The sequence below is a fragment of the Corvus kubaryi genome, unplaced genomic scaffold (assembly GCF_017639235.1).
Source record: "Corvus kubaryi isolate FWS band 111438036 unplaced genomic scaffold, C.kubaryi_AGA036_p1.0 37353, whole genome shotgun sequence".
Lineage (NCBI taxonomy): Eukaryota > Metazoa > Chordata > Aves > Passeriformes > Corvidae > Corvus > Corvus kubaryi.
Window position 1 is genome coordinate 5,775,580 of NW_024581115.1, and position 24,631 is coordinate 5,800,210.

At 49.7% G+C, this 24,631-nt stretch overlaps 1 long non-coding RNA gene across 1 annotated transcript; it reads left to right on the forward strand.

Moving 5' to 3' along the window:
- Positions 1-10,293: 10,293 nt before the first annotated feature.
- LOC121666767 lies at positions 10,294-21,255 on the forward strand. Its single transcript, XR_006016779.1, has 4 exons — positions 10,294-13,185; positions 13,898-14,040; positions 14,166-14,237; positions 19,282-21,255. It is a non-coding gene; the product is annotated as an uncharacterized LOC121666767 (long non-coding RNA).
- Positions 21,256-24,631: the final 3,376 nt, after the last annotated feature.

Consider the following 24,631-nt stretch of genomic DNA (forward strand, 5'->3'; position numbering starts at 1 on the left):
CACTGATAGTGCTTGCACATCCACAGCTTCACAGCCTCGGAGGGAGTGCCTGGATGAGCAAAATCCTCGCTCAGAGCCCAGTTCTTTAACCAAAGTGGCGTTAAGGTCTTGCTCTGCAGCTTTCCCCTGCTGCTGCCCCTGTCCCTGCAGCACCACAGCTTGGCTGATGTGCATCATTCCCAGCCAGACCTCAGTAATTGCAGGACTCTCTCTGGCTGTGGGGCTGGTGCCCCCTCTCCCAGTAGCCAGCTGTGCTTTGTACAGAGGGAGGTTCATGCAGGGATTTCACCAACTGCCCTAAAATCCAGTTCCCAAACGCTCACCCTTAAGTCTTTGAAACATGATTATAGCTTGACTTGTCTGGCAGCAGAGTCAGGGATGGAAAGGCTGGATTAAAAATGACTGTCTTTGCTCACATGTGCTGACTGCACTCTGTAATGAGAAGCAAATGACATATTGATGCAGTGCCATGTGAGGACATGCTTGTTGCCACCTAATGAAAGACCTTGGCTGAAGGTGACTCAGGACAGAGGTGGAGCAGGTGCTTGCAAAGCATTGCCCTTCTTACCACTGCAGCTCTCTGAAGATGAAGGGCTTCCTCTTGACACCTAATTAGCATAATTGAGTTCCTCTTAAAAGCAAGACTGACTTATCTGTTCCTTAGGAAGCAGAACTAATGAACTTGAATTGCCTCTGTAAGAGCCCCCTCCAGTTGGGCAACACTACCCATAAATAGGCACAAGGCATGTGCTGTGTTCTTGTGCCTGAACGCTGGCAAGTGTGTGGTTTGGGTTGTTGGTGAAAACAATTTCCATGGTAACCCTCTGTTTCTCTGACTTTCCATGAGCCCACTGGTGAACTAAATCACCTCCCAGGTGTGAGCCATGCAGAGCCTGCCGTGGTGACAAATAGGTGGGTTGGGAAACTCGTGTGGGTGTCTAGAGGGTCTGTTTGAGCTCTGTCAGATGCTGCTTGCCTGGGAGAAAACTCGTCCTTCTTCATCCTGTGAGGAGACAGGGTCATCTCTCCTCCAAACACTCAACTTCAGTGCTCAGCACGGAAGGAAGCAGGGTCACTGTGCTTGGTTTGCTGACAGCCAGGCCAGAGGAACATGATTAGGTCACCTGCTTGCTTCCCCTTCAGCTTCCCCTAGCTATGCTGATACACTTTGCCTCTTGCATGTGAGGTGCGGCCAGGCTGCAAGGAGGTGTGATTGCCACAGCCTGTTCCCAGTGATGTCCCAGCCCACCCTCAGGCCAGCTGGCTGTAGGATCAGAAGTGCTTGTAGGTACCTTTTCATCAAACTCTTTGCTGTTGTTGCCAGCTTCTCCCATCCCTGCTGTCCCACTCCCAGGGGTGATCCCAGTTTTCATTCTGGCAAGCATCAGATATTGCTTTCACTCCAACCTGCTGCTGGTATCTTCTCCCCATAAAAGTACTTGACATCAGCGTGGCTCAGCCTTCTCTGGAGGAGCGGACTGCCCTGATTTATCCCTGTGCTGGGGCATGCTGTGGCTTGATCCTCTGTGGAACAGCTGCTCCTCACTCCAAGGACACATACAGGCTCTGGGGGAGGATGCTGTGGTCACGTTCAAGCTAAATAGCCAAGATGTTTGCACCCTGAACACCAGCATCGGTGATTTCTTCAGCACAGAGACCTTGCTGCTGTGCTGCTTGAGAGGGGAAGGGATGTGATTTGAAGTGAGTCACCCTGGCAGGAGGCAGGAGACGTGATCTGGCTCTTGCATCAAGCTGCTCAGAGCGTCCAGGAGTGTTCACGCCCGGGGAGGAGGCTGGGCAGCCAGGGACGTGCCGTGGTGCAATGCAGCAGGTGTTTCCTACATACCTGGCCTTTGAAGTGTGATAGGGCTTGTATGAGCTCCAAGCCTGACCAGCTGATGTGGTGCAACAACTCCAAGGCAGATAGGAGCTCTCCTGCTCATTATAAACTTAATTAGACGATACTTATTTCTGGAACTGGAAAAGTCTCTTGGTGATGTGTGTCAGAGATGCTGGTTAAATGGTAAATAAGATTAGCAATACTGGGACCAGCTGTTCTAGGACACAGCAAATTGGAAACCAAATTGATTGACTAGTAAACCAGAAACACATCAGGAGGGAGAGATGTGTAAGTCTCTGAGAGTGGTTAGAAGGAATACAGAGCCAAAGCAATGTCTTGACAGCAGCAAGATTCAGGCCCGGTGGAGTGGGGCTGCTGGGGAGGGAGAAGAATCAAGTTTCTCCTTTCCAGCTTGACAGAAGTGATTCCCCTTTCTGCTGCAGGGGCAGCACCCTTCAGCTGACTATGAACTCCTTTTAGTGAGGACCAGCTGGCCTTCCTCTGCCATGGTCTGGGTGCTCCATAAAGAAGGAGCCTCTTCCAGACAATCTTTTCTCCTTTACCACGAGTCTTAACCTCTGAGCTATACTGAGACACATCAAAGGGACCCCATGAATAACTGTGAGCACTCACTTCCTCCTCCTCCTCTCCCTTTCCAAAAAGCAGATGTCTGGTGACAGTGAAGAAAACCCAGCCCTGTGAAGTTCATTTTGGACTGCTGCACCCACCTATCCTCAACATCACCCAAATGCCTTGATTGTGCCCCAGTCAGCATTTGGAAATCTCTGGCCAAGGCTGAACACGAAACATGGAGGTGTCTTTCCTCAGTGGTTCTCCTGGGCTTTGTGCTGGAGCTGAGCAAGGGAGATGGGAATGCCCATGGCAGACTGGAAACACACCAGCCATCAGCACCCACTGGCACCAGGACCTGGGGGTTGCTGTAGCCAGCACCTGGCTGCTCACTCACCTTGAGGTAGGAGCATCCACAGAGAACCTCAGCTGGAGCTGTGAGTGTGTTGGGGAAGGGCAAGGCAAAAGGAAGAGCAATTTTCAGTAGTTATTTCAATCTCACCTAGTTTAAAGAAATTCGTCTCATCTGTTACTCCTTTCCCTCTGCCCAGCAAAGGAGGTGCAGAACTTCCACACAAAATGGGGAAGCTGTGGCAGGCAGACTTTGCACGCACAGAGATCTGCAGAGCCTCAGGTGGGCCCGGTCCAGAGCGGGTTCTGAAGAGACAGACAGCCCATTCCTGGGCTGCTGAGCGCCTGTCCATGGCCCTGAGCCACAGCAATGGGAGCACCAGCAGCAGCTGCTGCTGCTGGGGCTTCAGCTGGGGACCCCACTTGCCTCCTTTCCCCAGCTGAAGTGTCTTGAGCTGAACTGCTGCAGGACAGGGGTGCTCTATAACCCATTCCACAGCTCTCCTCATAGCTTTGCTCTGTGCTGTGTTGCTGTGAGGTGTTCCAGAAGGTTTGTGGGTGACCCCTTGCACAGAGTTAACTGGCCCTGAGTAGTAGCTGCTCCTTGAGGTCTCCAGCCTGCAAAGCCTCTCTCGTGCTTTATGTGTGTGCAGCTGACGTGGGGCTGCCAGGGCACGGCTGGGGCTGCCAGCAGTGCTGAGAGAGGAGAGGAGAGAAGGAGTGTCCACTTGTGCTCCAAGCAGAGCTGACTCAGGGCTTTCTCCCCAGGGCAGGGTGCTGACTCAGCTGCTTTGCCTTTTCCTGGCTTCTCTGAAAACCAGAGGCATCTCCTGGGGCTCAGAGGCCGTAGTAGTGCAGCAGGAGTCAGCATTACTTGGTTTTGGGAGAGTCACGCCTTGACTGTTTTGGGGCAAGAGCCAAGAAGTTCAGTAAGAGCTTCGGGATTGCTTCAGGGTGTGTTTGTGCTCCTGCTGGGGAGCACGTGCTGCCCAGCCTGGGCTAATTCCTGGGGTGAATGCGTGCTGCAGCAGCGCTGCTTTTGCTGCTGTGTCCCCCCATGCAGGGGTGGATTGGGGCAGGTAGGCTCTTCCTTCAGCTGGCAGAGCCTTGCTGCAGCGTTATTTCATGGTGTTACTCATGCTTGTGTCAGAACGTACTCCCTGCTTTGGTGGAGGCTGGGTGAGGCTGTGCTGAGCTGCTGGGGTGGAAAACACACCATGGAGGTGCTGTCTCCTGTTGGGAGCAGAGCTGTGCTGGGACGCCAGAGGTTGGCTCTGCCCTCTGGAGCCAGCGGCCAGTTTCAAGTGCTGAGCTGGGATGAAAGGAACATCTCGTGCAAGTAATGAGGATGGACCTCTTAGCCTGGAGCCTGGGATGGTGGGACCCTGCTGCAGCCAAAGGGATGCTGAGCCCAGCAGCTTTGCTGCCAATTCCATGTTGTCCTGAAAAGGGAATGTCTCTTTCCTGATCCTTCCAGCAGCTCCTCTCCATGTGGGAAAGTGGAGCCATGAGGCTGAATCCTGCTTGGTCCTGGCTGCTCCTGAAATAAACATGTTTATCCCACTTGAAACGAGCTGAGGGAGAAGGGCTTTGGGCCAAGATGGAAGGAGAGGTCTGCTGCCACACACACAGGCAAGGGCATTACTGACTGCATGGAAACTTGATGAAATTCCTCATAAAAATGGCAGAGATGATGAAGGGGGCTGAGGTAGTACGGATGTCGCTGTCATCTCTGTGGGTGTGGGGGGCTGGCACAGGTGCCCACCCAGGCACCACGGTGGCTGTGGAGGGGTTGCCCCATCACCAACCAGTTCCTCCGGTTCCTTTGGGAAGCACCAAACTGAGTTGGAGTCAGACTGGTTTGTGCAGAGCCTATGTTTGCCTGGAGAGGAAAATAATAATAATAATAATAATTAAAAAAAAATCAGTTCAGTCACCTCAGCCCAGAGTTGTGTTTTTAAAGGGAGTGGCATGGAGAAGGTCTTGGGCACCCCCCACTCTGCTGTTGTGCTGTCGCCAGGCTGGAGTCTGCCCTGGGGCTGAATTACTCCGTGGTTTTTAGGGAGGACAAATGGGGACTCGAGTGAGACACAAACAAACACATCTCTCATTGTGATGTGGAAGGCGGCGGTTCTTGGAGAGGTGTCAGCTCTTCGCAGGGGAGCCGTGGGCTGGAGGGGCTGGACAGAGTGCTGTGAAACATGGTTTGCCTGTGCCTCGTTGGCTGAAGGGAGGATGAAATTCAGGCAAGGACCCATCTCAGGAGCAGATTTCAGCATGGAAATCATTACCCTGCTGATAAGCAGGAGTGGCTGTGGCTCAAGTCCCATGTTGGTTGTCTGGGGCAGCTGAGCCAAGCTTGCCTTGCCCTTGGGCTTTTTCCTTCTGACTCTGCAGTGTTACCACCCTTCCTTGGGTTGTTCTTAATCCGCTTATTCCGGAGAAATCCTATCTGCCTATTATTGTGCCCCAAATGCAAAAAGACTTTCTGTCTTTCCCAGGGTGGAAAAAAATGTTTTCAAAATCCCCTACAAATGTTGCTGCCCTGCAACAGTTTTCTTCAGTCCCACAGAGGATGTTTTAATCAGAATTTTTGTCAGTGCTTGAGGCCGTCACAGGAACATGCCTGAACGCTGGTGGATGCTGGAGAGTTGGGGATGAATAGTGGATTTTGGGCAAGGAAGGCCAGCTGGTTGGCCTGGCTCAGACTCTGATTTCAGCCACTGAGTACCAAGGTCTGTGGAGATACCCCCTGTCTGGGCTTGTCGATTCAAGTGCCTTTTACTGACCCATGGTGCAAAGGCCTCCTTATGCCCTGGGTGTGAACACTGCAGGACCGGCTCCTGCGGGTCAGAGGATCTAGTAAGTATATTGAACATGCTTAAAAAATCTTTAAAAGTAGCCAAACCTTAGCTAAACCTTGGCCTTTATTTCACTTAGCTTTTCTTCCACTGTTTCTGAAGCCCTTCAGAAGGGATGGGCTCAGCCCTGAGTCAGGCCAGCTGTGTCTGCCCACCTTTGTGGGGTTGTTTTGGCTGGCTGCCTTATCTCCCTTGTGACACCACATGCCCTTTCCTTCCCCCTTCAAGCTGCAGGGCCCTCTCAGAGCAGGGAATGGGTGATGATGTTAAGCAAGCCCTGTGTAGGCAGCCTGGCTATGGGGAACTGCTGCAGAGGCAGCAGAAGTGAAGCTGGGTGGAAAAACCCCTCTGTGTTTGTTGTCCAACTTCTAAACCCCACGTAGTCTTAGCTTAGCCTTCAAAATTAAATTATTAAATTTCCCTCAAAGCCAAAGGTATCAGAATGTCTGACACTTGGGAGTATCAGGGGGCAAATTTGATCTGCTGTGACACTGTTCTCTTGCTGTAGAGATGGTCAGTGACTGCCACCATGTGCAGAGCTGACAGGCACCTCTGGTTGGGGCAGCACTCCCTGTTGTCGGCTCTTTTGTCTCAGTGTTTCCCTTCTTTCCACATCTCCAGACTGGGATCACTGCCGTGGGTGTGGATAGACACACCTGGGCTGATGTGCCCAGCCTGAGCTCCCTGTGGGTGCTCACCCAAAGCCTTTTGGGACTCCCTTTGTGTCCCTTCCTGGCAGACAAGGCTGGGCTGTGGGTGAGCAAAACTCAGGCATTTCAGTTTTGCTTATCAGACTGCTTTGGGTCAGGTAACCTGATTCCAAAGCACTGCAAGGCTGCTTCAGAGGGTCTGTGCTGTGCATCCCACAGCCCTCACACTGTGGACACACTTCATGGTGTGGTGAGTACGTCCTTGTCCCCATGTAAGCTGAGGCTGCTCTTAACATGCCCTGGCTGGATCCTCCTGGATATGCTGGAGAACTCTCCTGGTTTCCATGTGCTGTAGAAAGAAAAAAAGAAAAATCCAGGCTGCTTGATTCTCATTCAGAAATAAGCAATAGCACAGTGGAGCATGGACAGACAAGGGCACACCACTGACCCCAGAGCATTGCTCTCTGCACCCAGTCCAACTTCTTGCTTCTCTTGGGCCAAGGACAAGCACTGGGGTGCTGATGGCCCCTGCTCTGGGTGTCTTTAAACACTGGGGATTTAAGCATGTGGACTGTCCATACAATGTGCTGATGCTTTTAGGTGTGAGGAACTGCAGAGGAGTGGGCTGGTGGGGAGTAGAACCTGCAGCTCCTTAATGTGGGATGACTGAGAATCACTTTCTGGGGCTGTTTGATGGCAATAGGTTGCTGATATAACCACGTACCAAAGTGCTGCTTGTCCACCAAACAGAGCCTGGGCTGCCCTCAGTTGGCCCCTGGAGTGGAGGGGACTTGTGCTGCTCACATCCAGTGGAAAATCTTCTAGAGTAAATCCTGCAGGTTGCAAAGTTGCTGTTGTTTAGATGGATGTGAGATAGTTCAGCCTGGAGCCAAGTTCAGCCCTGGGCTCTGCAAGTCTAAGGCACACAAACGCTGCTGAAGAGTTAATGGGAAACAGAGTGTGGAGCAAAACAAAGAAAGACCTTTTGAGGTCTCAGCTGCTCAGGGTAATATTTAGGTTTGGTGACTCTCTGTATCTTAGAGATGGGAATGCAGCAAAGCTCTTTCAGTCCAGAGTATACATGGAGCCCAACAAGACTGTGGACTAATATCAACAAACCTTTTGGAAAAGCAGATCCTGTCTGCTTCAGCAAAGCCGCAGTGTTATTTTTCTTTCAACAAATGTATTGAGACAATAATAATGCTGTGCAGATTGGTTGTCCCTGGCCTACATGATTTATTAGGAAGCAGAAACAACTGGAGTTGCTCAGAAAAAAACAAGCTTTGGACATGGGTATTTTTCTCTTCTTTTTATTTTCATTTTTTCCCCTTGATTTCCTCATGAACCAAAAAAGGGCCACCTAGTCTGGTCCCAGGAGAGAGGTTGCCTCCTTCCTTGCATTTCTTACTGGACCACCAACCCTGGGCTTCCTGCTTAGATCCTTCAGTGCTGGGGAGGCGGGGGCAGTGAAACTGTGCTGGAGGGGAGGCTGAGAGAAGGTGATACAGCCACAGAACAACATTCCCAGGCAGGAAAGCAGAGCAGGCCTGGAGGAGGAGACCTGCAATCTGTTTCTAGCTGTCGGTGACTCAGGGACAAGTTGTTTCCTCTCTCTGAGCCTCCCTTTCCCTCTGTTTATCCTGTTTATTTAGTGCTAAAGCCATCCAGAGTGGTGGTGCTGGCCATGCCCCTGGAGCTCAGCTCAGACCTGCAGGTGCAATCAGAGCACAGGGGCTGGGTGTGGTGGCAGGTCCTGCACTGGTGGCCTCAGCTCCTGCTCCTTGCCTTGAGCAGAGAACATCTTTGCTTTAGAGTGGTTTATTTGCTGGCCAGGGAGCTGGAGGAAGCTCTCCAGCCTTGATGAGAGGCAGCTGGAGGACGAGGCTGTTCCTCCACCACAAAAACCCTGATGAGTGGGGGATTCTGCTTGGGATGGGTGGGAGCATCTCCCCCCATGGAGCCCCACCATGCTGGGGCTGAGCTCAGTGGCAGGTGGTCCCACTTGCACCCACGGCCCTGCACATCATCTTCACATCTTTCTTTTCTGGAAAGAAACCTGTGAGTTTGGTTAATAAAGTGTAAGGGGCTCCCTCACAGTATTTTGAGGCAGCAGGACCAGGTGCTCTGGCAGCAAACTGCCCGACTGAGTGTCTGCATGAGTAAGTGATATCATCAGGGTTTGCTTTGCCTTCAGAAATGACTAAACAGATTTTCTCTGGTTTCTAGCTGACCCCGTGGCTCCCTGTCGGTGATGGGAGCAGGCTGTTTAGGTTTGAGTTAATGGTGCCACAGCCAGCCCCAAATCAGCCTCAAAAGCTGGAGATGGATTTGGCAGGTAGAGGGAGGGGGAAAAGCTGCATCCACTGCACCCAGCTCTCGCTGTTATTAAATCAGGGATTGCTGAGAATCATCTCTGATTCATGCTCCAGCTCAAACACACGTATTTCACATTTGTCTGAAGGGATTAAGTTTTTAAAGCTCCTGCCCTTCAGGCTGTGCTTTCCTCCTAGGGGTTAGTTAGTCCCAGCTCCCAGTTTTTGAGAAAGGCTGGAGGATTGGGGGTGATTTTCCTTTGTGATCTTCTTGTTTCATGCCTGCAGTCAGCACAAAAAGGAGTCAATGCAAATTAGCTATATTTGATTATTGCAGGGGGCTAGAGGAGCCCTGGATAATTGCTACATTTGGCTCCTTTTCTCTGGGGTTTCACTGACATTTCAGAGAGTAAACGAGTGGTTCCTTCCCCCTACAGATGTTTTCTGTTGGTTATAGTTGGGAAGAGACCACAGACGATAAATCCTTGTGCTTCTGTTGTGTTTTTTCTGGGCTTGTTGAAATCAGTGTGGGGCACAGGGCTTGCTCAGCTCTGGATGCTCCTGCCATCGGGGTGAGCGACAGTGGGGCCTCCCTCCCTTTCTCCCAACCCCGTTTGCACAAGAGAGGAGGGAGAGAAAAAGTGAATCGTGGTAGCCTGACCCTCCCAATATTTTGAATTTTCTGTGGCTGCAGGATGCCAGGTCCTGTCCGTCCTCAGCCCAGCTCCTGCCAGATGGGCTGAAGCACAGCCTGCCTGGATGAGCACAGTGGGCTCATGCTGGAGAGATGCCAGGAGGAATGGCATGGGTCTGGTCATAACCACCCAGCGTGCTTTTCACCCTCAAACTCTTTCTGTCAGCATTGGAAAACTGCAGGCACGGGGCCGTGTGGTTGAGAAGAAAAATCTCACAGGTGCTCCCCAGGCTGCTGGGCTCCTCCAGAGCTGGGAGTGGAGCTGTGTCATGGGGCCAGGGCTGCCTGTGCTCTCACTGCCCTTGCAAGAGACAAACCTGCACATCTGTCATGGCCTTGAGCTCTGCTTCACCCCTGGATCAGTGTTAAACACCAGCCAAACCTGCGTTCCAGACTGAGGGAAGGGAAATTCAGCTCTTTTTGTTGGCCCTGGGCAATTCCTCTCTTAATCCAGGCACATGCACATGTTTTGGGTACATCACAGGATATGCCCGGGCTCCTGTTTTTTTCCTGAGCTTCTGCCAGCAGCCTCCATGAAGCATCCATGCTTAAGGACATGGACAAAGTCGGAGCCTCAGTTGCATTTTTGGGAGAAAGGTTATGTCAAAATTGCCTACAGGTTTGTCTTGGGTCCATGGAGAAGGTGCACAACCTTCACTGATGCTCTCTGGAGACAAAGGACCAACCAAAAGCACATGAGACATAAATGCTCTCTGAGTAAGGTCCGGCTTCCTCTGCACCACAATACAAAGGAAGAGGAGAATCCACAAGATCTTAAAATCTTTAAACACTGATGTTTTATAATAAATAAAGCCTAGATTTTACTGAACAATCTCCAAGTGATGAAGACTTACTTTGCCTTTGACAATGCAATTGGAATGGAGGGTAGCCGTGAGGCTGTTGCAGCCATTTGATGGTTTGCCCAAAGCCAGGAGCCTCTGCAGGCTGCAGCCCCACTCTCATACACATTTTTCATGAGAAGGAAGCAGCCTGCAGAGGCTCCACGACCCAGGGCTGGTAGTGCTGTACAGCTTTGAGACCCTCAGCCAGACTGGAGGGGCCTTAAACCCCCAAAACAACCCAGTGGGGAGACAAGGAGTCTTTGAAGCTCCTCCAATCTGCCCAAGCCACAGAGTGGGGTTGTGAACCTTGCCTGTCCTTCTCTGTGAGAATGTTGCTTTTACAATTAAAACCCACGCAAACCCCCAGCCCTTGCTACTGCTTGTTACCCCAGTGAAATATCTGACATTTGAGACATAATGGGAAGTCAAAGAATGTGAGGAATTTGGTGACTCAACATAGAGTTTATTATAGCAGCCCCACCGTTTAAGCCCATGTAATGTAAAATTGTTTTACGGCATGTGGCACGGTTCTGTGGGTTAATTTATAAGCAAACAATTACTATTCAAATAGGGATTTTTTTTTTTTTCTGTGCCTACATAAACTTGTTATCTGTTTGGCAGTGGGGGATGCTGCGAAGAAATGCACATTTACATTTTTTGCTTTGATGTGATTTGCTTTTCCTGGAGCAGCTCAATGGTGCATTGATGACCAGGGCTCACTGCTGAACTTGACCTGGGAGTGGCGTGGAGATAAGCCAAATGTTAAGAGAAAAAGAGCCCTTTGTGTGAAGATGCCAGGATATTAGGTCTCACTTTTAGGTCACACACTTGTTAGGGGTTCCTTTAAAGTGATGGATTCTTCTGCTAAAATTTAATGATGTCCGTTAAATCACAGGGTCATGAACTAACGCATGTGCTGAAAATGGTTTGCCAAGGGACCATGAAGACAAGGCCTTGTGTCAGGAGACTTCCAAAGCAAATTGGATTTTCCACACAGCAATGGCCACGTTTGAAGGTCTGTCAGTGGCCTGTAAAATTCTCCACTAGTGATAACAACACAGAATTGCCAAGCACTGAAGCAATGCCATGAGCATTATAGAACAAATCACTCCCCTCTCAGGGCATAATAGCTTCTTGATCATCAGTCAAAGGAAGAACTATCCCAACCAGCAAACGGGCTGGAGGAAGCTGCTCCTGCTCTGCCAGGAGATTATTCCAGAGCTCCTGTGTTAAGTCTGCTGCGGAGAGCCTGGGGGTTCGTGAGAACATCAGTCTGGAGCTGAGCAGCTGGGTAGGTGGATTTTAGGCTGGGTACACAGAAAAGGATGGAGCAACTAGATGTTGACTTGTATGGGGCCATCCAGCTGGCCCTGCTGGTGTCCAGCCCCAGGACAAGCCCTGCTCAGACATGTCTGTGCTGAAGGAAAAGTGAACCCCTTGGGAGATGCTGTGTTTCTCTCCCTGCCTTCACATCATAGCTCAATTTCGTCCCATTTCACATTCCACTAATTTGAGTTGATTTTACAGGTAATCAAGCTAAGGCAAGCTGTTGGGAGAGCAACCTGAATCATTCCAAGTAAATCCACAGACTAGCTGCCTGTGCATTACTGCTGCTGGTCCCAGTCTCACACTGGTTTGGCTGAACTGGTTTTAAAAGCAGTTTGGAGCTAAACTGCCTGTGCTGACAGTGTTCTGTGCTCCCCTGTGCCCTCCCTGAGCTGCAGCTTGTCTTGCCACCTCTGAAAGCAGAGGGAAGTTAAGCCCCATGCTCATCTGGTCTGACCTTTCAGCCGAGATCACTGTGAAAGGGGGCACTTCCTGATTTCTCACCAAGGGAAGCTGCAGGCAGACAAGTATCAGAGAATTTAGACAAATGAATGGCAGCTTTCTCATTCCAATGTTAGGAGAGGCAAGAGCTCCCACATGGGCCATTCACACAGGCACTGCTTCTCTTGGACCCATGCTGGACCAGGGAACGTGTTGGTCAGGACATGCTGACCACTGGCTTCTCCAGCCTGAGCCTGGATTGAGTGATGGAGGAGGCAGTTCTGGTTCCACCCAGTCTCTGAAGGATTTGATATATTGTACTGCCAAAAGAAAACAGCATAAATCATTCTGGAGTGCTCTGGCGCCCTTGGAAGGAAAGTGCAGTGAGGGTGGAGCAAGAGGACACGAGGGTGAATGCTGCCTTAGACTGGAGTGGTACAAAAATCCCCTCCAAGCTGCCTTCAGAGCTTGAAAGGTGGGTGGCTCTGCCGTGGCCACACCAAGTGTCTTGGAAGAGAGGGTGCCTGGGGAGTGCTGCTGGGGTGATGCTGCATAGAGCCCAGGATGGCCCAGGGGTTCATCCTGTTTCCAGTGAGATGTGTGTGCATGTTTATGAAATCTAACTCCCTGGGTGATGTCAGGATGTGATGAGAAACTGGGTTATAAATTAAAGGAAGAAAAAAAAGTAGGCCCCACTGTGGGTCAGATGATGGCAATAAATTCAGATAACAGCTCATCAGTGCCTCTTCCCTTGTTCTTGTATGTGTTTGCATTTTTTTTTCCAGTTGGGAGAAGATCTGGTGAGAAGCAGCTGTTTTTTATTCGTTCTCCATCCACATCTGATTAGATAGTCCTCCTTCTGCCCACTGAGACGTGCTCAGGAACTCTCCCAGCCCCTCTGCTCACTCACTTTCTGGGGCACCAAGGAGTTTGGGACTGTTGGAACTTTTTTTCACAGGCTCACAGCATTTCAGAGGTACAAAGGACTCCTTCATGATCACGAGGCTCAGGTCCCACTTGGCCAAAGGGCATGGCCAGATCCTACAGTGGGGCTGTTTATGAGGTGCTGTGGGATTGGGCCTGGGAAGGCAGCGGTGGGGACATGCTTCTCTCCCTGACATTAATCTATTAATTTGATTTTGGGCAGTTCTGGGGCTCTGCAGCCCAAGAGGAGAAACATATCTCTCCAGGCTCTGTGAATGTGTTTACCACTGGGCCTGATGGGGAGGGAGCTGTGCTGAAAGGAAGAAAGTGGGTTGCAGTTTTGGACCAGTGGGAGAAGACAACCTAATGGTGAGGTGGGTAGTATGGGAGCAGGGAGAGACCAAGAGGCAGGGGCATGGGAACCCCTGAATGTATGGCTTCCTAAAGGCTAAACAAGAATATGGCAAGTTTCTGGCTTGTTGAAGCTAGGATGGAAACTCCCACTGGTGCCACTGAACTCCAAATCAAACCTTTCCAGGCCAAGCCTATAAGGTTTCTTCACACCATGCTACTGGGGGGCTCCCATCAAAGTGTTTTGCAGGCAGTTGTCTTCTTTCAGGAGACACATGCAAGTGTTTCACTCAGGGCAGGGAGACTGTTCTGGTCCTGTCCTGTCTTTGCCTTCCCTTCCCCTCACTACACAACTGCTTGGCAAGATTTAGATGTCTGGTGCTTCTCTCTTCCTTCTGCAGCTGCTGGTGGTGTCCAGACCCTCAGTGCAGACACAAACCATTGGCAAGGGTGGTTGGTCATGGGATGGGTGAGCTCTTCACCAAAACAAAACAGAACCAGAGCTTCTCTGGTCAGCAGCCCCCCCGAGCACAAGGGAGCCTGAGAACTTTTCCTCCTTCTTTGCTGGGTGCTACGTGGGAAGGGGATCTCCCGTGGCAAGTCTGAAGATGCGGTGTCGAGCTCCCGGTGCTGTGCCCGGGCAAGTCCCGGCCAGGCTCCCGTCTCTGCTGAGCAGTGAAGTGCAGCTCATGTAACCCTCACCTGTTCACCTATGGCTCTGTGGATTTCCCTCAGGTACCCAAGTGAATTTCTGGGAGTCCCAGGTGAACTGGGGATTACAGATGAGTGGGGATTACAGAGCCCCCACAGCTGAAGTTCCTGGAGAAGAAGGGGATGTGACCCTCCCGTATGTCAAACGCAAACGTGGAAATAATAAGGTGGGAAATGTTCTTGAACTTATCTCAGAAATGAGTTTTCTGTGGGTCAGCTTAAATTTCTGGCAAAAAAATTCACAGCTGATTTTATTCCAGACTTGTTTCCCCATTCCCTTTAATCCATGCAGCTCGCATGCTAAGAGCCACAGAGACAGTTGGAGCCCGTGCAAAGGATCAGCCAACGTCCACGTGCCCCTCAGGTGTGTGCTGAGCCCTGGAGGGAGGGCAAGGGGGGAGAGCAAGGGGGGAGTCCCCCTGCCCAGGTGCTGGAGATGACAAAACTTGGCCGTGTTGCTGCTGCTCTGGCCTGCAGTGACCACGTAGATGCAAAACCTTTATCTGACTTTGTATCAACAAGCTCAGTTTCAAAAAGAAGGACGACTTGCTTTATTTTACCAAAGCTTTGCAAGACAGGGAGGTTTCTGGATAGGATCTGCAATGCTCAGGCTCAGGTATCAGTTGCATAATTTCCTGTGTTATTTCAGTGCTCTTGTCTTTGTCCTTTTTTTCTTCCTTTTTTCTTTTTTTTTTTTCTTTTTCTTTCTTTCTTTTTTTTTTTCATGAGCTTCTTTGCATACTGGGTAAGTCTTATATAAGCATATGTTGGGCTGGAAAATTTTTTTTTTCTGAGTATTTTTTTTGGCAGGGAGCTCCTGGCACATGATACAGCACTCAGAGCCATCAACTGTAGCTGTGATACAGATGTTCATTGCCTGTATAATCTTTCTCATATCAAGCAATTACCTTCAGCCAATTTCTTTATTTTAAGCACCTTGTTGTGGGAACAGAGCTGTAAATGCATGGATTGCTGAGTTCCCTTATACCTTTTTACAGTAGACAAACAAAAAAAATCAGCACAGGGCCTCAGTGAAAATCAAACATAAAGGCTGTTCTAGATAAGAAAAGACAGACACTAACTGAGAGTTTAAAAAAAAAGTCCCTCTCAAAAGATACTCTGGAGAAGTGCCAATAGCACATAACTGCATGGAGACTAAATAAAACCAGGTGAGTTTCCTGCCATTGTGGAGTATCAAATGTGATTTCCATTTGTGATGGACGTGCTGTTTCTGCCAAGATCATCTGGAGGTTTTCATTTTAGGACTTATTATTTTTGTTGGCCTAATATAGAGCTACAGCCCAGAGTGCTAAAAGGGAACATTGCAGCAATGACATTCACAGCAGATGAGGAAAATGCCATTACCAGACCGAAGGGCTCTTCCTGGGAGATTTTTCTATCTCAAGTGCAGACTTTAGGATTGCTTTGAATGCAAAACAAATGGGAGAATATGATGAGAGGAAGCATTAGCACTGATCCTCACTGCAGAGGCACCAGGTAATATCCTTTCCAATTAAGAATCTGGCTCACTCCAAAAATATCATTGAAAAAATAGGTGTGAACCAGAAATGTAGATCAGGCTGTTTTGCACTTCTGAAGTGATTACAGGGAGGCTGGCAAGCTGCCCCACAGCAACAACAAAAAAAAACCCAATCAGAGAGGGTTTCACTCTCCCAGAGCAATGTGTAGGGCGGAGCAGGGCTGCAGGGTATCAGGACATGGGGATCTGCCCTGGGTCCAGAGGAGGGCAACAAGGCTGCTGAAGGGCCTGGAACACAAGCTGAGGGATCTGGGATTGTTTAGCCTGGAAAAAAGGAGGCTCAGGGAGACCTTATCACACTCTACAACTCCCTGGAAGGTGTGGCTGTAGCCAGGTGGGGATCGGGCTCTTCTCCCAGGCAACCACTGACAGAACGAGGGGACACAGCCTTAAGCTGCACCAGCAGAGGTTTAGGTCAGACACCGGGAAAAAATTCTTCACTGAAAGAGTGATTGGGCACTGGGATGGGCTGCCCAGCGAGGGGGTGGAGTCACCATCCCTGGAGGTGTTTAGGAAAAGCCTGGATGTGGCACTCAGTGCCGTGGTTTGGTTGATGAGGAGGTGTTGGGTCATAGGTTGGACTCGATGATCTCAAAGGTCTTTTCCAACCTGGTTCATTCTGTGGTTCTGTGGGTCAGCAGAGCTGATGGCAGCACTAGTCCCGTTCTCCTCCAGCTCAGCAGCCCCAGGATCTCTGTGCAGTCGCACTCTGAGGCTGTGCCCAGTGACTGTGGGTCTGTGTTCAGGGAAGCCAACCAGTCCAGCTGTGCAGCTCGTGCTAAGTGAGCATCACTTGCAGGAATTTTGGGAGCAGCTCTTTGCTGTGGCTTGGACTGTGCTGAGTTCACTTGAACAAATGCTCAGGGGCTGCCTGGAGCCAGGCCCAAAGGGGATCCACTTACATGAGTAACAGGAATATGCAGTAAAAATAGTTAATGCTAATGGTGTTCTGAAAGGGGTATTAAACTTTCTACTTCAGGGCTAAGCAGTCTGGCTCTAAGAGGCCAGAATTAAACATAACTTGCTGGAAAATGAGTGCAGATCTGCTACTGGGTCAGGTGGTGGGAGCCCTGAGACATAATATTCTCCTGGAATCATGAATTTGGCATTTTCCAGGCTTTTGCAGATGGACTGGAGCTGATTTCTAAGCAGCAGTTGTTTACTTGTAAAAGTGTCATGTAACTGAATGACAACTTTCTTAAAAGAGATCTTTTAGAGCGGAGAGCTCGAAAGCAGGGCAGCCTCCCACAAAATCCATACCCTTTTTGGAAAATGTACAGGCACTCGCATACCTGCCACCCCAGAAGCGTGTATGTCTCTGGTCTGTGTCTGCAGGTGTTGTCCTACTCCCACTGTTATGGCTCAACAGGAGTGAAACCACTTTCTTGAGCGAAGCCTGAGGCCATCTCAAGACTGCAGCACTGCTGGGCTCCCTGAGCCTGAGCCAGGAGGGCAGGTGCTGCAGGGGCAAGGACAGGAATGGTGACCATGGCCACGATGCCATAGCAGATCTGGTGGGACACTGGTTCTGGGGCTGGCCAAGGGGAAAGGGATCATCCCAGGAGAGCCATGGCTGCAGCAGTGTGCTTTGCACCCACCCCAGCACATCTGGATCTCAGCACCCTCCCACCAGGCTGTTGCTGGGCCCAGGATCAAGAGGGATTATTTAGGTATTTGCTTGCTGCTCTGAAGTGGTTCAATTGTTTCTGGAATAGCTGAGTCTGAGCTGGGATTTTGTAGGGATTTTGCAAGAGCCTCTGTAATGGACAGAAATTCTCAAATGGTCCCGAGAAGGTTCTTCTGTCAACCATTGTCGACGGTGTTGCTTGGCACCACTTCCTCCCTTTGACAGATCGTGCTCTCTCTTCCAGAACTTCCACTTACAGGAGTCTCTGGCAGCCTGATGCTTCCTAGATAGAAACTCCAACAAGCAGCCTGTTCCATCTCCTCACCAGACTCATAATGTCATTTCTTCAGAGACAGGATCTCATCTGTTGCTCCGTCTTGGTTTAAGTTTGCAGATTTCTGTCTCCACTTCTTCACCAAACCATTCTTTTCTGCCCCTTTTGTTGGGAGATGTGTAAAGATTCTCTATGCTTCTTTCCTAAAGAGATGGTAGGAAATAGATACATTTGGAAATGTGGGTCTGATGGCTCTGATTTTGATTTTGTTTTCTTTCCCCTGAAAAGGAAGAACTACAAGGCAGGCTCAAAGCCAGAGGCAGGCTCAAAGCAAGCCAAAGGTAAAACATCCACAGCCCTCCCAAAATTAATTTCAGGAGAGAAATGAATGGATGTAGAGCAAGTATGAATTTGGCTTCTTGTTTCACAGGAATGCAAGAAATCACATAGCTTAAGAAGGCCAGACAATGCAAACCTCACATAAATCTGGGGAGAAATTTAACCCCAAATGCTTGCTGACCTTCACTGATGCTCCCCTTCATCTCACCAGTATTTTATCCTTCTGAAACCCAGCCCCACCACTGGCAAATCTTCAGAGAAGTCAGTTCTTGCACAAACAGGAAAGCAGACTCCCTTCCCACTAATTTAGGTGGCATTTCCAGTCCATGGCCAGAGGACACAGGGGCAGGGAGGTGTGCTTGCCTTCAGGACCAGGCTTGAGGCTGGTCTGGAGTGGATTAATTTCTCAAGTGGGCAGCTCTAGCGCTTCCTGTGTGTCCAGTTCAGAGCCAGATCAGGGATGAATTCAGAAATTTCATCTGGTTGTCCTGTGGGGAACTGATTTATGGTCCTGAGTGCTTCACTCCATGCCACATCCAGTGCTGTCCAAGGGCTGGACCCTGCCACTGACCTTTCTTATTGTGTTTCTCAGAGACTGACTGGATGTAACTCAATCCCATTTCAATTTAATGATGTGAAATTAAACACAATGATATCTGGGGCCACCCACCCTCGATCTTCTCCTCTCTTGTGACTGTCACAGCTCCTGCAGCAGCATCTGAGATGATCAAAACTTGGGGATCACCACTGCCTTTGATTTTTTTCTTGTGCAGCCAAGATGTAAATTGGTGGAGGCCATGCCGTAGGCAGGAGGAAAAGGTGAACTTATTTCACTTCTACAAGTTGGACAAGCAGGACAAGAAGGTGATTTTAGGCAAATAAGTAACCTGTAGGGATGGGGTGAGGACAAAGGCTGGAAGATGCTGATCAGGACTGAGGTGGGATGGTAATGGAGGCGAGAGTGATCGGAGGGACCTTTCCAGAAGCAGCCAAGGTGTCTGATGTGCTTCTGTAGCACTTTGCCAAACAGTCAAAAGGGAGCCAAAGCAAAAAGGAGCATCTGCTGCCCTCACACAGTCAAGCTGGCAAACTGGGCAAGCTGATGTGGAAGCCACAGGGGTGTCTTGGAGGTCCATTTTTACCTCAAGCCTTGACAATTAGGCTGTGCAATCCCAATTCTGTGGAGAGGCAGAAAGCAGAGCTTGTGCCCAGGAAATGGGCTGGAAAAGCTGAAAAAGGGACCAGTAGTGCCAGCTTGTTAATCTGAGGTGAGCTTAAATACAGGGTGGTGAAGGGGGCCTGGCACAGGAGCTGGGGGGCTGGGGGTAGGGAGCTGCCCTCCAGAGCAGGGCAGAGCATGTGCTAGCAGGGTATGGTGGGAAAGAGCCCTTCCCAATGTGGCTGACCCTTGGCCAGTTCAGTGAGAATAAGCACTGGAATTACAGCAAAGAATTGGTCCTGATGGACCAAAAAAGCCTTTGGAGATGTTTTGTCCATGGAAGGAGTGCTTGTTCCCATTATAACCTACAGTACTTCTCCTAGGTGTAGGCCTTGCTGGTAATGTGCAGGTACATTATTCCTTTAATAAAGGCAAATGAGCACAAGGAATGTGTCTGTTTAATCTTCAGCTTGTGGAACCTGCAGAGAGTGAAATGGAAAAACGCTCAACTGATGCTCCAGACATCAGACAACAGATTTTCTCCACGTGGATCTGGTGCACACACCCAGCCCTGATATGCTTCCAAGAATCCCTGTCTGAGTCCTGGAAAAAAACTCCAACCACTCCGTGTTGGGAGAGGCCAGTTGAAGACCCAGGGCATGCAGCCTGTGCTGTTCACAGCTCCAGGTTCTGAATCATTTCCTCTATTCACGTGGTTATCTCTCCCCATCTGGGTTTGGGCCTGTCCAGCTCTCTGATCCCTTCACTTCCTGAGCCATGCAGGCTTCGAGTGCTGCCCTGGCTGTGCTGCTGTGGCCGGAGATGAGTCCTTGGGGGACTGCCAGCAGAAACATCCCTGGGTTTAGGAGAAGTTGGCTGTCCTGGCTGGATCCCTTGGGGCAGGGTTGGTGGAGGGTCTCCAGAGAGCCATCATGTACAACTCCATTTGGGAGAACAGAGAAACCTCCTCCCTCAGTGCTGGGTTTATCCCAAGGTGACCCCTCCAACTGTGTGTAGAATCTCCTTGACCCTGGCATACCTCTTCCTGCAGCTCCTGGACCCATGAGATGGACATAGCTCTGGGTGCAGAGGTGGGACAAGGTGGTGAATCCCCCAGCAAGGGGCAAGTGAGTGCTGGCCTGGCCCTGGAAACGGGGCTGTCTCCAACCCTTGCATAGCTGGCAATGCTCTTGCTGTTGGAATACAGACTACAAGTGGCTCGGGCTGGGATTTATCTGTTTCCTTCCAAGTCCTTTCCTCTGCTCACACCCTGGAGAGCTGTGAGGGCAGTACGTGCACACATCCTGCAGACCCAAAAATACTCTGGCTGATGCCAGGAGGAAGAACTATTTTTTACAACTGATCAGCTGCCAGAAATCCTCTTCAGCTTCTCTGGCCTCCTCCTGTGTTGTCCAACATACTAGATGTATTTTGGACCATCTGGATCTTCACTAGACATAAACAATCAGACCTTTGAGAACTGAGGTATCTCAGGAGCCAACCTGCCCTTGGCTGAGAAGAAAATGTTTGCACAAGGGAAAGTGAAAACAACATGCAAAAAGGTGAAATCACAGACTTCGGGGAAATTTGTCATTAACATCTTTGGGCTGCCTGGCAGTAATTAGCGAAGTGGCACAACCACACGGGTGATAGCTCTGCTGTGTTAGAGGTGAAAAATGGGCTGCTTGGGGGAAACTGAAATACACTCATTTCTTGAAACTGTTGGGTGGCGTGTGGAACAGGAGTTGCCCGCACCCACCTGGCAGGACCTGCCCCGCTGGGCTTATCGCCCTGAGCAGCAGCAGCACCACCAGTCCCCGGGCCAAGGGCGATTTTGGCTTGGCCAAAACAAATGGCAATTTCCCTTCTCTTTGCGAGTTTTAAAACATAGGTTGTCATGCAAAGGAAATTGTGCACGATGATGATGAATGGTTGTGAAATACCATTTGCCAGAAATATTTCTGGATTCTGCAATTTAGTTGCAAATTATAGAACATCGAGTGCAGCCTTATGGGGAGGATAAAACCAACCTTCCCTTGCTGTGCTGGGAGAATATTTATGACTATACCCTTCTTTTCCTTCTCCCACCTCGCTCCACAAAGACATTTTTAGCTCCGAGGCGTTCAGCCTCCAACAGCATGGCCGGGTCCTTGCTGGGATGAGCTGTGGTAGAGGAGCTCTGACAGCTCACATCTGCTGGCGGTCTGGCCCCACACCCCTTCTGAGCTATTTCAAGATGAGCAAAATGGAGTGGTTGGAAATTGTGGGTTTGTTCAGCAGTCTTGGCTATCACGCTGGATGGTGCTGAAGTAGGCATAGCAACAGGAAAGGAATGTTCCCTGTAAAAAGATAACCGTGCTTTGCCGAGGACGTGGAACAGTAAAGTTTGTTAAAGCAATCAGTATGTGTCACAATGTTTATTTAACTGAGAGCAGGGACGATGGAAAAGCGTTGCAGCTGTGGAGAAGCCCAAGAGTGCTGAGAGGGATGGGGAGCATAGATTTAGTAGCTGTCTTCCCTTGGAAAAAGAAAACAAGCTGTGCTATCAGGCAATCGATGGGGCAGACAGGGGGAGAGCACACAAGGTAGCTCCGGACTGCTGGCTCTTCTGTAGGGGTGAGGTTAGAGTTTTATTATCTGAAGTTCACTTTCAGGTTAACAGCTTTGAGGATGTGGTTGCAACTCTAAAGGGAACAAATTTTAATTCTTTTCTAAACATGAGCTATTTCTGTTTGAGGCAGATAACCTTTTTGGCTGTGTTCTTCGCCAGTGGTAGATAGAAAGATTGGAGCAGCAGAGTGACGCTTGAATTCCTCCAGCAAACAAAAGGGGAGAACTTGACACCACAGAGTCAGTGTGGGGCCAAATTCTGTTTAGCCCATTTCCTGGGGAGCCCTTGCAAAGAGCAACTCTGGTGTGACTCCTTCTGCAGAAGGCCAGAGCAGGGCAGGAACAGGACACTTGGTAACTGGTATAGCAAGAGATGAAATCAAATACTAGGCCAGTGCTCTGGCAGTGGGATCTGTTAAGCTGCAGAGCAGTGCCAGGGGAGCCAGCAAACTCACTGGACCTGCTGCAAGACATAGACTTCCCCTGCTCCACCCCACTCCAAAACAGAAGCAGAAAATTTTGCCCCTTTTTTCTAACAAAATTAAAATTTCTTTTGGTCAAAATTGGAAATTATGTGAGTTTGGGGGTTTTGTTTTTCTTGCAAAGATTCAAACCCATTTTGGGAAACACAAGCCTTTCCTTCACTCTGAAAACTGAATTTTAATTGAAGGCAACGTTTCCTGTCAATGAGGGGAAAATATTGCCTTGGTTGTTCTCAAGCCAACTGAGCCTTAGTCAGCTGAATACTTGCAATATTCTGAACAGAAATAAGGCTGCATTGGCTGCCCAGGCACGAGCCACCCTCTTCCCACCCAGATCTCATCAGTGTATAAATGGAGCCTTGCAGAGGCCCCCATTCCAGAGGCAGGACAGTGGCTCCTTCCAAACCTTCTCTCCTCCTTCCTCCAAACACACAGCCCCTGTGAGAGCCACCACTCAGCTCTCCCTTCATGGTGGAGCTGGCACGGATGCGTTTCCTCCAGGGATCTGCTGGAGCAGCTCTGTAATGCTCATTGCTTTCCTCCTGCTCCTCTCTGCCGGCTCAACATCTATCTCTGTAACAAACTCCAGGCTTCCTGGGTTGCCCACCAGAAAAAAACCATAAAGCCCATTCCAGAGACCAAATTGCCCATAATTTACATGCCTCTCCTCACTTTGAAACGCAAGATGGCTGATGATAACATCGGGAGTGACAGAAGTGGTATCTGTTGCTAATTACAAGCTGACATTATGGTCAAGCAGAGCCATGGGCCCCATCAAAAGCTTATTCAAAGTTGCTTTTTTCCCACTTCAAACACAGGCTGGACACAATGCCCGGCATTTTCCACCTTCAGAAAGAGCAATCCCTCTGAATTGGCCTGGCAGCTGCTTCTTCAGGAGAAAAATTGCTCCGAGAAGGACTAAAGGTTACAACAACCTGGTCTTCACATCGACTGAGCTCATCCTTTAATGGTGAAATTTGTTCATCTTTCATGGAGAAGAACAGTGACCATTTCAGTTCTAAAACACCTTTCCTTTCACAGGTCCTTTCCAGCTGTCCTAAGGACTCACCTGGAAATGGTCACCACATCCAGGTGTTTAACTGAGGCATGAAAGTGCCGTGGGGACCTGAGGCTGCTCCCTGTTGGAGCTGTACAGTGACTCCTGCAGTGATAACCCAGAGTCATGGGCAGGGAGCTCCGGCCTGTTGCTTTTCCCAGGTAAAAAGTGACAGAACGAGAGTAAGTGGCCTTAAGCTGTGCTGGAGGAGGTTTAGATTTGATGTTAGGAGAAAATTCTTTGTGGAAAGAGCTGTCAAGCACTGGAAAAGGCTGCCCAGGGAGGTGGCGGAGTCATTATCTCTGGAGGGATTTAAAAGATGAGTAGATGTGGCACTGGGGGACATGGTTTAGTTGTGGGCTTGGCAGTGCTGGGTTAATGGTTGGGCTTGATCATCTTAAGGGTCTTTTCCAGCCTTAATGATTCTATGATTCTATGATTCTATGATTCTATGATTCTATGATTCTATGATTCTTCTGCCTTGTGCGACCTGTAGCAAATCCCATTAAAAGTGGTGATTAAACTCCCATTAAACCTCCCCACTGTGCTTTCCGGGCTTTGCCACAGTCCAAAATGATTTTCTTCTTTCATCCTAAGGACAAACACACAATTGTCCCACCAGGCCCAGTGGCACTCATGGTCTCTGGTACAACCTTCTATTTTTTCTTGCATCCATTGGCCATGGCTGGATGCTGCTGTGTAGGCAGCAAAAATTCATCCTGATCATATTTCTACAGTGCCATTACGTGGAGTTTCATGGAGCTCCCCTTTGGGACTTTTCTGTTACCTACCATGGAAAAAGTGTCTTCACCCCCAGCCTATGAAAAATGGGTCCAAAAATAAGGCTTAGGAGACACAACAGTCAATGAGCAAACAGATCCTGCACTGCAAACCTGGTTCTTGTAAAAACTAAAGGAGTTTCCAACCGAAACGTTGCACAGCCCCAGCTCCACTGCGGGGAGCAGGGCAGCACAGAGAGCTCTCTGCACCTTGCCTGGCCAGGCTAAACAGAACTCCTCGTGGAAAGACTGGAATTCTAATGCATTCATCTGCTTCTTAGATTCCTTGAAAACAGAAGCTGATACAATTTTCAGAGAAGAACAAGTACAGCAGAGGTTTAACCGGAGTAATCAAGTTTACTTGGCTTGAGAGCAGCCAGGCCTGGGCAGGAGCCCTGGGGCTGCCCTCTTGGAGGGCGCTGGCTTTCAAAGATGCAGTTTAATCATGTGAGAGCTGTCTCTGTGGGGAGGGCCAGAGTGATGCTGGCAGTCAAACTGGCACCTTGGAACAGCTTTCCTTTGCCTGTAGGCTTCTCTCCCCTGAAGCTGTGGGATAAAAGGGAGAATTCAGGCAGATAAGGACAAAGTAGCTCAGTGCTTTGTTTTGGTTTTTATGTTTTGTTTGCATGTTGCTGGAACTTGTGACTTGCCGGGTACTGAAAATGCTGAGATTTTCCTAGAATGTGGCCAGTGTGAAGCAACTCTTGCTGTCCTGCCTTTCCTTAACCCAGAGCCCTGCTGTGGGTGATGGGAAGAGGCAGGAGCGGCAAGGAAAGGTTTGTGGTTATCTCTTACCTGGTTTAGGGCTGCAGGGAACACGTGGGTGAAGGCAGTCAGCTTTGTGAGGAAGCAGCTGCCCTTTGCTGGCTTTGTCCTTGTCCCCAAGTGCTA